The following is a 16,221-nucleotide window of genomic DNA, read 5'->3' on the forward strand; positions in this document are numbered from 1 at the left end:
ATACTCTTCCTTTGCCTTCAGAGTAAATTTGATGATTTTCAGGCCAAGCCAATTTTCCAGTGTGAGCTTAGAAGAATCAAGAGGACAATAGGAGAAGAGCAGTCAGTAATAAAAGTGTGTTGCAATCATAATATCTGTAGGTAAGTGTCTAAGCTGGAGACAGAGTACTTGGTGCTTGGTTTTGATTTTTTGGCTCAGGTATCAATGTAGATCTGTGGTAGTTGTGAGGAAGAGGGTTTAACAAAAGGATCTGCCTTTAGCATGTTGCTATTTCATACTGTGTTTTCCTATATACAGCATGTGCATTTTTTAAATAAATTGTTTCATGTACGAAATATGTAATGCAAACTAGAGCGTTACGTATTTCAGAAAGCCACAAACTTATTTCCAATCTGATCCTTATAATACAGTTCTTATCAGTTGTCCCCAGAAGAAGATTTTTCAGATAGGAACATATTTAGATACGCCAGGCATAAATCTACATTCTTTGATTTATGTGCATCAGAAGCACTTTTGGTTTTTCAAACCAGTTAAGTGGTGATCAGCTAGAACGATTGACTGAGCACATAGTTTCTCAGTTGGAAGGAATTCTGGTAACTCATGCAACTTGCTTGAACAAAAGTTTCCTTAGCAAAGCCATAGATGGTGTTTAAGTGGTATTCATTTATGCACTAACTTACTTTCTCATTTCATTTAGATATTTCCATATTTGAGATTCTAGGAGCTTTGGAGGGGGCGGGGGGTTAAGCCAACCATACATAACCACTTAGAATCATTAAATCTCCACTGGGCACTAGTTCCCCATTTGTAAAATGTGTTTAATAATACTTTACTCCTTTAAAACATTTTGAGATCTATTGATGAAGAGTGCTATGCAAGAGCAAGGTATTAATTATTATGCTTATAAAACTTTCATTTATCAATAATAAATAACTAACCAAATTTATAAGAATAGTCTAGGATTTGACATGGGAAACATTTTAAACTCCATTTTAACTCCATCCAGGATAGCAAGATGGGTTACTTAGCGCTGGCTTGTGCGTTGTCTGCGAAAATTAACTTGTATTTCAAAATATCCAATTATCACAAACATCAGATTTGTAACTATTTTATTTAAGCTAGAAAACATTTATTCCTTTGAAATTTTCTAACTAAATCAGAGCTAATCCTTGACATTTAGATATGCCAAGCCTAGTGCAATATAAATTAGCAAAATTTAATTACAGAAGTAGTTTACAGTGCTCTGCTCTGCAAAATATTATCATTAGCAAAATATAACACATTGTGATTTGCCAAATATCCCAGTTACACTCGGATAACGCGACCTACTTTTTTGTCAGAAACTGTTGTGCTGTTAAATGTCCTCTAAGCATTGGTAAATTCTGAATATCATTTACCATAGAACATCCTCGAAGCAACTATTTCACATGCAAAATGATTCTATTTAAAAATAATCATAAACCTACAAACATATGGTAATATAAATGCAAGCACAAAACACAAGTCCATAATAAAAAGAAAAAAAGAATAAATTATATATCTTGCACTCAAATATCTACATTGGAAAGGCAATTATACACTATTGTTGTAATTCTATAAGCAGAGATGACTGAATACCAAAATTCTCCATAGCCGTCTCTACCCACTGGATGGAAACAAAGGCAAAAGATATATTCTAGGGGGTAGATTTTCAACAATGCAAAGATTTATCTGCATGACTGAGTTCAGGCTAGGGGTGGTTCCCCTGCTCATACATGCATATTTGCACCAGCCTCCCCAAAATAGCATGAGAATAAATAGCAGAGTAGCCATAATAGCATGGATAGCAGCAGTAGAGGCATGGCTGAACCACGCTGAGGACATGCCAGCCTGAAACCAGTGAGTATGTACCTGGCACACCTTAATCATGCATCTTGCTAGTGCTGCTAGTACAATCACAGCTGCACTACTATTTATGCTCACACTAAATAGTACCCCTCAATGATATTTGAAATACTGCAGTATCTCCCTCCATTACTGTGACATTGACTTCTGCCAGCTATCCTTGCCTCTGACATTTTCTTGTATGCCTTCATGCTTTCTCTCCTACTGTCTTGAACACGTGAGAAAAGCCTTTCAAATTACTTATATCTTTTTTTTTATTCTCCTTCACGTCTCTAAAACTTGTTTCTGCCATTATGTTACAAAGAAACTGACATCTGACAGTGACTATGCAGGTGAACTGAGACTACTGCCTGTTATGGAAAACATCCTTATTTATTTTTATCTCATTTTCTACCCACTTCCTCTGATAATCTTTTTCATCTGCCTCTTGCATTTTGCTACTAACCTAGACTGTAAATTCTCTGTACAATGCCTAGCATTATGAAACCACAATCCCTCACTGGATCCTCTATTATAAAACCTTATTTTTATTTTCTTATGATTTTGCCAAATATTAATCAAGCAGGCTGCAATTTTCCATTCTGAATGTCTGCCTAAGGATGAATATTTTTAGAAAATTCTAGCCAAAACAGTTTAACCATTTCTGAGAATGTGGCTAGGGAAAAATATGTTGTTTTGCCCATGTCAAAAAATTCTGGTGACCTTTTCTTTGAAAAAGCTCAAGTACATCCTTGCTTTGGAGCAGAGACTTTAAATTTGAAAGAGGATGGTCATTTTGTCAGGGCAGTGTCTTTAGCAATCCCTGAGAAAATCTGCCCAAAATTGGACAATTTAAGCTTTTGAAAAAGCACATTTTGCACATGCTTGGCAGAGACTTGCTAGAGTTTAACAGCTAAAATCTACAAAGATTCCATCCTCACTGAGTATGCTAGAGCTTCTCACAGCTCTGAGTGCTGACCAGACTGCAAGTGGGCATACACATGAGCATACTCCTTCCCTGGGCTAGGCACCAAAATTGAGATGAGGAAGGAGGGAAAGGAATAAGTATATTGAAACAAGCTGTCTGGTAAGACTGGCATTGAAGGGGCAGAGCAAAATTGTGACCTGGCGAGAGGAGTGGTTAGGACTAGTTGGACAAAGACTGGCAGCCAAGGGGTACACTGGGAGTTGATGAGGGGAGACTGGGAACCATTTGGCTAGGAAGGGGGATAATAGGACTGGGAAAAGAAGCCAGGGGTGGGGAAGAGACAAGATTGGGACAGGGATAAATTGGAGAGGATGGGACAGAACTTGAGGGAAACAGGCAGAAGAGTCTGTATTAATTAGAACATGCTCCCCTCCTATCATAAGCATCTTTCCCAATTCTGAACCTCAGCGTCCAAAATGTGGGTGCCTAGCATGAACCTCCAAGCTTAATTACCAGCTTGGATCTTATCTCGCTGCCACCAGACAGGAATAACAGCGCCTGCCTCGCTCTGGTCCCCCAAACTTTCCCTGGAGGGACCCCAAGACTCAGAGACTCTGCGTCTCACAACATAGGGAATAACCCATCCCTTCCCCCTCTCTCTCCCACCAGACTTTCCTCTCTGGGTAACCTTGAGAGATACTGATGCAATCTTTTTAACATCACAATACAGAGCATGTCTTCCTCTATTACCACAAGGAGACAAACCCAACTACGGAAACAGAGATGATTCTATCTTCTTCCCCCTCCCACTCCAATTCCCTATGTGTGCTGCGAGCTACCTCGTAGATCTAACACAAAGAGATTCCCCTTCCCTTCTTTCCTTGCCTACCCAGAGAGAAAACTCAAACAAGTTCTGTAAAAGGAAACTTATATAAAAAAGAAAGAAAAACACATGAACATCTGATCTCTGAATTAGGTGACAAACAGGGCTATTGCTTATATAGAAATATGAATAAGACAGTCTGATTCAAAGATATCCAATTTGAAACATTCCAGCTAAGCTAGCCACATGAATACTAACCAAAACAACATAAAGCCCCAATTGTTTGTCTACCTGTACTTACAATTTTGGAAACAGAAGATTAGAAGATAGGAAAGAACCTTGTCAATATGACAGACAGACAAAAGACTCAGACCCCAAAAATTCCCTCCCTGACTTTGAAAAATCCAGTTTTCTGATTGGTCCTCTGGTCAGGTGTTTGGTTCCCTTTGTTAACCCTTTACAGGTAAAAGAAACATTAACCCTTAACTATCTATTTATGACACCTCCGGACTCTGAAATGGAACCCCAGATTCCTGAACCTCACTATTCTTTTGCTGGCAGCAAATATCTGTGAAACCCACTTGCAAAGTGAGTATGTCATCCCCTTCTAGTGCTGGTCCACATAGAAAATGACAACCTAGTATGGTGATCAGTTACCCCATTAGATCAAGTAGCATAGGTCTGTGCACTGGAGCTAAATGTTCCAACCCTGCTGATGAAACACATGGCATCATACTGACAGCCACATGATGGAATTTGTTTTTTCAGTATGCTTTTTTTCAAACCTAAGAAATTACATCAAAAAAACTACCTCAAAAGATCATTATTAAGGTTGCAAAATCAAGCATTCAAAAGTTAGGAAATGCCAGAATTAAGGTTGCCTGAACAACCTTAATTTGATCTCCTTATGTGTATGCATTATGATACAATCTTTAATCATTTGATTATAATATTTTATTTTTCCCCCAAAGACACTTGCTTCATTCATTAATAGCAATCGTATTTTTAGAATAGCCTATAATCAGCCTCTCATTTGTATGTTCTTTGCTAAACAAGTGAACTGTCTCTAAGTCATTTGAAGTATCCAGTTATCAGATACCATCTGGAAGAGTTGATCATTTAAGTCCAAACTCAACATGCAGGTACTAACCTAGTTCATGCTGATTTCCTATTTTAACCAAGTTGATGTGGCATAACCTGAGTTTTTTTCACTGGAATCCAAACCCTCAAAAATTAAATCTCCTAACATTGTGTTGTAACAGCATGGTGTTATGGCTTCTTAAATTATTTACAGTTGCTCGATAAATTTTGGACTGTCATCTCAACAGTCTAACTGTTATGCTGATTCTTTCTTCTCCTCCGCCCACCCCCAATTGCCCTTTAGTGGCATATGTATAATGTGCAGAAAATTCATTTAGCACACAACTTATTCCAGTCGAAAATACAATACAAAATCACCTTAATAATATGACCCACTTTTCTGTTTAATCTTTGAATGGGGAGTGCCATTGACTTTATGGATAATGCTTGAAATGCAAAAATATCAATGCCAGTGGCATGAAACTAGCAAACATTCAATTATGCCTAAGTATTTGTTAAAATATTGCATTCTATATTGTTATATCTTTTTAAACAAAGTCCCAAATAGGTGTGTGCAATGTTTTCATACTTTGAAATAGTGCAGTAGTAATTCTAATAGTTCTTGAGCCATGAACTCATAGAGCTGGGACTTTCAAAGTATGAAATTAAACAATGATGGAAAAACAATATTTATGCAAATTAGAATTATCTTGGGGCCTCTGTAGACTATTACTTTATGAGATTACACAGAGAAGCTATTCCAATGTGAGTCTACAGAGGCCCAGTTCTAAGTCAAAATGAAATTAATATAATATCAATAGAAATTTTTCTACCAATAAAAATAAATTAAACACAAAAACTAGTTACTATATAAAATCTGACTAATACACAACTAAGGAGATAAATCTCACCTAATCTCCATTTTAAGACTCCTCTCTTCTCCTTTCACCTTGCCCCAATTTAGGATCTGATTCAGTAAAGTACGTTAAGCACATGCAAAGTGCATCGCTATTCAGACTATTATCACTAAGCATGTACTTAAATCCAATTATTTCAAAGATATTTAAGCATGGGATTAAAACTAAAAACTTGCTCAAGTGCTCTCCTGAACAGAGATGCTTTCTGAATGGGGGCCCCAATTCTTTTATTCCTAGGCCTATAAAATTGGTTTGTTTCTGAGACAGTACTATCAAAATGAAAAGTGCACTGCTTCCAATATTGTTTATTATAGTGTGCAGCCAATCAGGCATATAAATACATATTTATCTTAGGAGGACTTAAAACAATGTGGTATTTTAGATACTATGGCTTCTTTCTGCCCTTGGATGTATGTTCTATTCCCATTGACACATGCACATCTAGGCAAACAGCCAATAAATCTTACTTTCTATAATGTATGTAATATAGCTATAGTGATGAACAAAATAATAACAGATACATAAAGAACAATTTAAAATGAAATATTTTGTAGATGTTCAGGTAAATATGAATACTGTATGATCTTTAACCACATTTTCCTAGTCATAAAATCCTTTTAATAAAAAAAAAAAAAAGTCTGTCATGGAATGTCTGATTTTTAAAAAATAGCTTCAGAAATGTCCCAGGTTTCTAACTACATTGATGTGAAGTGTGCTGTGCTAATGCACAGCATCCTTTTTCAAACAACATATTATAGCACTTCCAGCAGGTACATGCTGAACCTGGGTGTTTGAGCATATCTCCAAAATTAGTTTCATAGTTAGCCTACAGCATACACAAATGCTGCAGAGACAGACAGAAGCTGAAGGATTTGAAAAGACTAAAACTTCGTGACTGACATAAAAAGGCGAACCCAAGCTCTAATAGTATAATTTTTAAGTGAAACATGCATATTTCTGCATTTTCACTGAGTAGCAATTTAAAGAGTCTATTACATAATCCAGAATCAGCAGGATGAGAGACATTCCTCTAGTAAATATAATAAATTACAAATGCAAAGCTAATTATAATCACTCCAGATGGTATCATTTGACAAAATTCACATTGAAACTTTTTTCCAAATACTAAATCTTGTAATTCAAAGAAAACCCTTGAAGGCAGTCAAAACTTTCAATTATTCTTTCATTTGCTTTAAAGTTTTTTTTTAATTAAAATAATATTCAAGAATTGAATGCTGAAGTTCTTATTTGGAAGTATTTGTTCACAAGTTGAATTTCATTGACGTCATTGGTATCTCTGCCTGAACAAGACTAAAGGAAATACTGAAGAATTTGAATTGTCATGCAAGCAATGTCTAAAGAACAATGTACAGACAATACATGGCAATATTCATCAAATAATAATAGAATGATTTGGTCTTGTTAACCTTTGACCAATGACCTGTTCTCAGGTGATCAGGTAAATAATCATTTATATCTTAGAGTTAAGATGCTCACCAAATTAGTGAAAATGAAATTAAATCTATAATACAAGTAAGAGTAAGCAAAGAAGCGCAAAGATTATTTCAAAATAGGTCTAGCATTTAACGTGAAGCTTAGTAGTATTAATAGTTAGTACAAGGCCACATTAGGCCTAATATACATTAGTATAAGTAACCAGCTTTGAATCAGAAGATTGTCATATATATTTTGTGTCAGGCTGTTTAGACCACAAAGGCTTTATTTAGCCAGACTACTTTAACCACATAGCTGGTTCTCTAGACAATCTGTCCAAATATTTATGAAAATAGTCAGATCCCAAAAAATGGATAGCAGGAATGACAAATATGGACAAGAGGCCATAACATAATCAAATATAGTCTCAGAAATAGGTGGGTGGAAGGAACAGGTGCATAAAAGGGAATTGAATCCAACCCTCTGAGGGATCAAGATGGCTGCATGATGAACTTACGTTTGTCTCGCCTTAAGGAGAGTCCTGCAGATTCGAGAGTATTCACGATATGGATTTTGCTGTTTTTCTGATCTTTTTCTAGTTCCATAATTTTGTTATATTGCTTGTGGTATTAATAAAACTCATGCAGTCTTTGTGTCTCTTTCCAATCATCTTCTTCATAATTAATCTCTGGGTACCAAAGAATGAAACTGTTTTTAGTAACAAGTGCATTTTGCTCCTCAAAGTAATCAGAAGGCTACAGACTTTAACATTTTGAAAGATTCATTAGGAATTAGCACTCACTAAGTTGAAAGTGGGGCAGGGATTGGATTTTTCCACAGCATAATGAAATGAGACAAGAAGTCTAACTTTAAAAAAATACTGTAAAATACTAGGGGTTAGTTTTAGACAGTTTTATACCCTGATACACAATCTAAAACAAGATTCAAGCAAGGGAGTACTCTACCTTTGATAATGTCTTTGCTCATTTGCATACTACTGATAATGAAAAAGTACTAAAAGGGATAGGCATTGCTAAATGATAGCTGATATATAAATCCAATTCCTAGTGGATAGGTATCCAAATTACAGTTATACTGTGAACTAGTGCACAAAATCCACCATAGTGCTTGCTATTAATTAGCATCCTCTTGGTAGCCTCAGAGAGGCCAAGGACTGAATAGGAATGGAGTCTGAAATATTCTGTACCTAAAAATGGTCTGTCTGCTTCAGGCTTAAAGCACAATGACAGGATTGTGGGGAACTTTTGATTCAAAAGCCAGTCCTGTACCTATTCTGTGGATCAGTTGAGGGCTTCAGGCCCCAAAGCTGTCAACATGGCACCTTTCATTAGTGCAGCATTCACTTTAAAGAATTAAAATATATTTTCAATTTCAACTTTAGAATTTGTTTTGTATTAGATCTTAAATACATTAAATCAAAACAGCTTAAGCAAACAGAAAGATATAATGGTCATCTACTAATGTGCATTGTCTGATATATGATAGAGGACAGTAGTATTTTCAGTCATGTTTCTCTAGGTAAATGTTACATTTAAAAATCAATCGCATGATGTAAAACTCAACACTATAGGTTGGATTCTAGTAAACGTATTAACTCAAATATTACCATTGGTTTCTAAGGGACAATACCACCAGAGGCAACCTTATGGCTGTGTGAAGTCTATAGCTTTAGGATTCCTGTTTTATACCTTAATAGCATCCCAGGTGGTCTCAGCTTTCATCTTACAGTCAAGTTTCTGGATGAAGATTTGTTTACATTATCAAGACTATCTCTACTTAGGAAAGTTTTTCACTGTTATCATTCTTAAAGACCATCAGTTATTCAGGACTTGCTTTTGGGACCTACAAAATCCATACTCATAAATACATTCTAACCAATTTGCTGGGCTGCCACTAGTAGTGCCAGAGCTCCCACAGCTTCCCTCCTGGCCACTGACTACCTGCTTGCAGCTGAACCAGCTCTTTTGTTTGATGGACAATGTTACTTAGGACTAGCCACAAGGAGGAAGAGATTATAGCATGAAATACAGTATGTCCTCGTGGATAAAATGCTGGACTGAGAACATGATATCCATGTATTTAATCCCAACCCTCTCACTAACTTCCTCTGTGGTTTTAATTAAGTTATTTAACTTCTGTCTCAACATATCCATCTTTTAAATGATAATAATGCTTAACCTACAGTACCTTATTGATAAGGGGTTTACTGCTAGCTAATATTTGATCAAGAGCTACAATACATGTACAAACATACATTCTCCAGAATACACACTGCCCATGCTGATCAGGTGAACCACTCCTTGACATTTTTTTTCAAAATGTCAGTAACTCTTCAGTGATCTCAGAGCGAGCAGCTGAGATTCAGGTTTCCTGTAGCAGCAAGATGATGATGATGATGATGACATGAAGATCCTTCCATACCGCCTTTCTATACAAATTGCATTAGTTAAGTTTTGAGGTGCCTGAAAGTATCCATTCCACTCCCCTGCCCCCAGAGCCAAAGCTTGTCACTGTTCACCATGTGCAGTCTTTTTTGCACTACTCACCCAGGCACTGGTAACAAGCTTAAGCTATATCAACACTAGAAGCACTACAGCAGCAAAACTGCACTGCGCCCACTGTAGTGTAGACACTTACTATAGTGACAGAAGGGGTTCATCTGTCACTGTAATAAATCCACCTCCCCAAGAAGTAGTAGCTAGGTCAATGGTTGAATTCTTCCATCATCCTAACGCTGTTTATATTAGAGTTTAAATTGGCTTGACTGTGTCTCTCATGGATTTGACCTAACTTTCTAATGTAGTCCAGTCCTTAGACAATAGTCCCAAGTGCAACATAACAAAGGGGTTTTCTGTCCCTGCCAGGCTGAGCTCTCAGTTCTTTCCCACTGTCCCACGTAGTGCACTCTGTAAAAGCAGCAAAGAATCCTGTGGCACCTTATAGACTAACAGATGTTTTGGAGCATGAGCTTTCGTGGGTGAATACCCACTTCGTCAGATGCATGTAGTGGAAATTTCCAGGGGCAGGTGTACGAATATCAATTCACATTGGAATGATGATTGACGATTCAACTCAATCATTGAATATCATTCATCAATTCATGGAATTGCACTCAAGCACTCAGCCAAAGTGGTCCCAGTGTGGTAGGAGCCCCGGGGCTGGACTCCTAAGCTGGGTGATGGCTCAACAGATCCCAGGAACAACATCAAGAGCTCTCTGTCCCAAAGAGTGCATGCTAGGAACAGCTAAGATTACTCTGCGAGACCCCGAACCCCAGCCTTCGTAGAGGCGAGGTTGAGGAAACACATACCACCCATGGGTGGAGGGAATTTTTATGTTTATATAAATCTATATCTATATATATATATTGCAGCAAGTAGAGATAACGAGGTTAGTTCATAGGGAGGATGAGGCCGTCTAGAGTTGAGGTGTGAAACCAGGAGGAAACTGGTTGTAGTGGCAACCATTCACAGTCTTTGTTTAATCCTGAGCTGATGGTGTCAATTTGCAGATGAACTGAAGCTCAGCTGTTTGTTTCTCTTTGAAGTCTGGTCCTGGAAGTTTTTGCTGCAGGATGCAATCTAAAGTGCTCTATGTGGCAGGGAGGTTTGAGTTCTCCTACAGGTTTTTGTATATTCCCTAACATCTGATTTGTGTCCATTTATCCTTTTCCATAGAGACTGTCCAGTTTGGCCATGTACATAGAGGGCAGCTGCATATGATGGCGTATTTACATTGGTGGACTGCAGTGAATGAACTGGTGATGGTGGGCTGATGCTGTAGGTCAGTGATGTGTCGCGGGTGTAATATGGCAGAGTTGGCATCGAGGTTGTTGCATGAATGGTTCCTGATAGAGTTACTATGGTGCAGGTGCAATTACTGGTGAGATAGTTTCAGGTGCAGGTTGTCTGTGGCGAGACTGGCCTGCCACTCCAAGCCTGTGAAAGGTGGATCATTGTCCAGGATGGTTGTAGATCGATGAGCGTTGGAGGGTTAAGCTGGGGACGAGGCTGATGCGTGGGTCCTGTTGTTTTCTTGAGTTTGTCTGCAGAAGACAATCTCTATGTTGATCTGTTCTTTTTCTCGGTGGTATGTTATTGTTGAGAATCGTGGTGGAGATTGGTAGTTGGTTCTGTCTGAGGGGTTAGAGCAATGCGGTTGTACCTCAGTGCTTGCTGTAGACAATGATCGTGTATGGCCTGGGATGGAAACTGGAGATGAGTTAGGCATAGGGTCGTAGGTTTTCAATATAGGGTGTGTTATGTGACACTTATTTGCACCGTGGTGTCTAGGGTGTCTGTCCCATGTAGATTGTCCAGGCTGAGGCTGATGATGGGGTGGAAGCTGTTGAAAATGTGGTGAATTTTCCAAGTCCTTTCATAGGGTCCGATATGAAGAGTCATCATGAGCGAGGTAGAGAAGGGGCGTGAGTGGATGAGAGCTGAGGAAGCGTTGTTCCAGGTCGGCCATAAAAATATTGGCATATTGTGGGGCCATGCGGGTGCCCATAGCTGTGCCCTCTGGAAGTCTCTCTTCTTCCAGGGCTAGTCACAGCACTCAACACTCCTGCAACTCTCCTCATCCTCTTTGAGGCCATCTGCCTCAGATTACTCTGCCCGAGGGTCTCTCCTCTCCCACCTGAACTCTGGCAGCCCTTTGTAGGCAGTCTGTGATCCCTTCTAAGCGGAGTCTCAGAAATAAACAGGACCATCTGATCCGTAGCCAATCAGGATCAGCTAGGAGGGTAGCTGATCCATCACAGGCAAGACTAGTCCCAACTGGCTTTAAGGGACCGGTCAGCCTGTAACAGACCCATCCAAAACAAATTTGTGTTGTAATAGGTTCCTGGGTCAACAAGTTGATGATCTGAAGGAAAGTCATTGAAATGAAAAAAGTTTTGTATAAAAATAAATGTCCAAACCTGAAATTTCTAAATCAGTAATGTTGGATTATAGTACTTTAATTAATCTGTTGTTGTCATTTCTATTGTGTGCGTCACATTAATGCCTGTGCCCTAGTTCTTGGCACTGAGGTGAAATAAATATGTTGTTAATAATGATTTAATCAAAAAGAATCCTATAAAGAATCATTCCAAAGAGTATATGTGGTGTTTTATTTATCCTTAACAGGTTTAAATGTAAGTGGTCATCATTTTGGTCAGTCTTAGCTAGTAGTAAATTCTTGATACAATGTATAAATCAACCTTTTGACTAGAAAAATACTGAATAATGCATTTCTGGTTCAACTATTTAGACAAATAATGAGTTATTAAAATTTTTGAAACTTGGAATTTAGAAATGTTTTAATGAACATTGTTATGTTGTCTAAATATTTTTGATCAGATTATAACATGATTACTTGTAGGACCAAATTTCATGAAGGGAGGTTGGTTGTCCACATGCAATTACCACAACTATATACCAAAAAAATGGGTAGTTGTGCATCTAAATCAGTGATACTCAGACTGAGGCTTGACAGTCGCAAGTGGCTTTTTAATGCATCTCCTGCAGCTCTTTGTAGCACATGATATTAAAGTTATTAACCAATAAAGATGATTTTACTATGTTGTTAACTAAGTTATCAACTTGCACTAAGTTATTAACTTATTTGCTGTGAGAATAATGCATACATACATACATATATATCTATCCCGTCATACTGCTTAAATATAAATAGTATTATAGTAAATGAAACAATTAATTCACTCTACTGTGGCTCTTTTGGGTAATGTTGGTCGATAATTTGGCTCCTGAATAATGGAGGTCTGAGTATTACTGATCTAAGTAGTTTATTTATATATCTAGCTATTTGCACATGCAGTTACTATAATTGCAGTGGAAATGTAGGCATGAATGCATGCTACTTTCCTTTATGAAAAATTTCCCTTTAAGTATTTATGGAATCATTCAAACATTAAATAGTTGCTAGTGTGAACTAAAATCCATAAATGTATAGCACTTCACACATATCCTCATTTTTAGATAGCATATATCTGTGGGATTATATAGATTTTGGTGAATCTCAGCAGCATTTGTTAAAAAATGTTTGCATTTTAGATCACCTTGGGAGGACACTCTCTTCTGAAGTCATCATCTGATTGTAGAGTGAGTGGAAATTTTAAGGGAGAAAATTAGGCAACACTACTTACACACCTCTAATTTTACCTACATAATAAATTAGGTCTCATGTTATCAGGGAATGAAAAGAAGACATGTAAACAATAGTTTTCTGAAAGGTGAGTAATTGCTGTTTTGAAAAAGCACCCTTTTGTTGGTTGCTGATTGCATTTGTATAGCTGGATAGGAAGCAGTTTTCCCATTCTGCATTGGGATAAAACCAAGACCTGTCAACATCTTCTGTGAAAAACGAGAGAGGGGAGAGAGAGAGAGAGAGAGAGAATAGTCAATAGCTTATGTGGTTAGGGCACTCACCTAGGATGCAGGAGACCCATGTGTAGGTCTCTGCACTGAATCAGTACATAGCCTGCCCGAGTCTCTCAGATGTGTGGCAAAGCTGTTATCTTTGTCTAAAGTTGTGACTGGTACAGTGTACCGGTCTGTCTCAAAGTTTCAAGCAATGTCGCCTCCCCCACTTCAGAGAGAGGCTGGTCCACAATCTAATGGATCTCACTGATATTAAACCCAAATTTTCCCTCTTGATTTCAGCCCATTATTCCTAATTATACTCCATCTATGACAGTCAATAGTTCATCTCCCTTTTGACTCATGTGGCCTTATATTTGTAAATGTATATCATAATACCCTTTGTTCATTAGGCTTTAACATTACATTACATAACTATAAAGACAATAAAAGTTTGGGGTTCTGTTCCATTTGTTACATGTGATTTTGAAAGGTAGTTTTGATAGAAAAGTGAATTTTCTGATCACTGGGTTTTAGCCTTCAAAATCGAGAGATTTGATTTTGAAATGTAGCCACCTCCTCCATACATGCAAGTCCTTTTCATAATTATTGTTAATATGCATTTTTATCATACACAGTCCTGATCATCTGAATTATATGTCTGTGGTGAACAAACTTACAATATTTCTTTCTAACAGCCAGTCATTCAAGAGTCCTCCTTTTCTCTTTATACTTAGGTTCTTCTACAAAGATCACATATTCAAAATAAATATTTGACCCAAGAAATGCAAAAGTAGGGTCCCCTAGAAGCCATTAGTCTACTAGGTAAATAATATGCATTTCAAAATGTCCTTAAACAAAATTTTGCCTGATGAAGTGCAGAGGCTCTGAGACAGCGGTACTAAGTCAGAACTTACACATTATGATTTAGTGTCTTGTATTTCCTATAAACATTTCTCTCCAATTTACATGACATCTCATATGTAAGCTGTACAACCTATTCCAAGCACATTGCAGATTTCCTAGAGCAGGGTAGGCTGCAGGTACTCACGCTGCCCGGGTCCTGGCCACTAGTCTGGGGGGGCTCTGCATTTTAATTTAATTTTAAATGAAGTTTCTTAAACATTTTAAAAACCTTATTTACTTTACATACAACAATAGTTTAGTTATATGTTATAGACTTATAGAAAGAGACCTTCTAAAAATGTTAAAATGTATTACTGGCACGCGAAACCTTAAATTAGAGTGAATAAATGAAGACTCGGCACAGCACTTCTGAAAGGTTGCCGACCCCTGTCCTAGAGCATATGCCGCTGCATGTTATCAAATTGGTATCCTTTGCTGGCATATTTAAGGCATCATTGATTCTGGGGAATAACAGTGATATGACAAGACTTTATAGATATTAAGGGGTTTGGGTGAAACAAACTGTAATGAGCCATGACAGCAAAGTATGAGTGGATCATATGTCTCTACAACTCTAACACCAGAGACATACAGGTTTGATAACAAATTTTCTATTTTTTTTTTTATTTGCTATAACACAGATCCTATAACAACCCATTCATTTTATCTGCCTCTTGTCTCTCTGCCCTCATGATCTATTTTTTTAAAGCTTTTCTGCCATTGTTCAGCTCATCTGTTCTCTCAGTTCCCATTTGCATGCCTCCGGGTTTTGTTTCATTGTCTTCCAGATGATGGCCTATGTGGTTTAACCAGTTAAGTTTCCTATCTGGTGGTTGCATATAGTGTGTGCCTATGTGTCCTGCAGACAAGCAGGAATTGAACCAGAACTCTTCATATTCCAGGGGCAACAGACTGGGGTTACTAGCATAATCAACAGAGATTCTCCTTCAGTGAGAGCTCTGGTAAGCTTGCTTCATTTGGCAGGTGCCTGATAGAGATTTCACTAGTGCACGTCTAAGTGGCTTGGCTGGATTTTAATGTATTTTGAAAAGCTGAATAAGATTTTTCTCAATCAAGGTTTTAGTTCAGCTGGTTTTTTACGTGAAAATCTTTTTCAAAAGCTTAAATGTTGGCAATGAGAAGCCTTGCTGAAAATTCTGGATGACCAATAAATTTGGTTTTGCAACATTTAGGGCCAAATCTTCCAGAGTGTGCATGAACTATTGCTCAAACTCTGATGCACACGGACTCCAGTTAGAACATGCAAATACCTAAATGTGTGCACAGATCAGGATTTGTATGCCTGTACTAGAGAACTTTCACACAATTTTGAGAGAACTCTTTTGAAAATACAGCTTGTGATTAGATTGCTTTAACCTTAAAGATTGCTTTAACGTTCACATGGCATGTATCACTGATTTAGCCATCTAAATAGGTGCAGCTATTGAAAACCAGGTTCCAGATCATTCCCTATGTGTTTTTTTAAAAAAGGGGGGTGGGACTGGAAAACATAAGATTTCTCTTAGTGAGTTTCAATCAGATTTTCTCCCCATGGGGGGAATTTGCCCCCAGGGAACAGGAGATCAGCTCCCCTGCCCATCAAATGACCTAGTGTCTTTGTGGACCTTGGTACTACTCCAGAGATGAGGGCCACTGCCCTGGAATACTCTCCAAGCTGCCCTTGTCCTATTGTCTTCCTGACAATTAGCTTCAGCAGAGCTGCTCTGCCTGAACTTTCACCATTGTCTGCTGTCCCCAAAATGTCCTTCCAGTGATCTAACTAATACTGACATGGGGACTACCATAGGTTCCTGGGGAAATGGGAATGAAAATGCAGAGGCAGCACTTCCCCTACTTGTGTCCTTTCTGCCAGGTTTTCATTCCCTC

This window comes from Chelonoidis abingdonii, chromosome 6, assembly GCF_003597395.2.
Source record: "Chelonoidis abingdonii isolate Lonesome George chromosome 6, CheloAbing_2.0, whole genome shotgun sequence".
In the NCBI taxonomy this organism is placed as follows: Eukaryota; Metazoa; Chordata; order Testudines; family Testudinidae; genus Chelonoidis; species Chelonoidis abingdonii.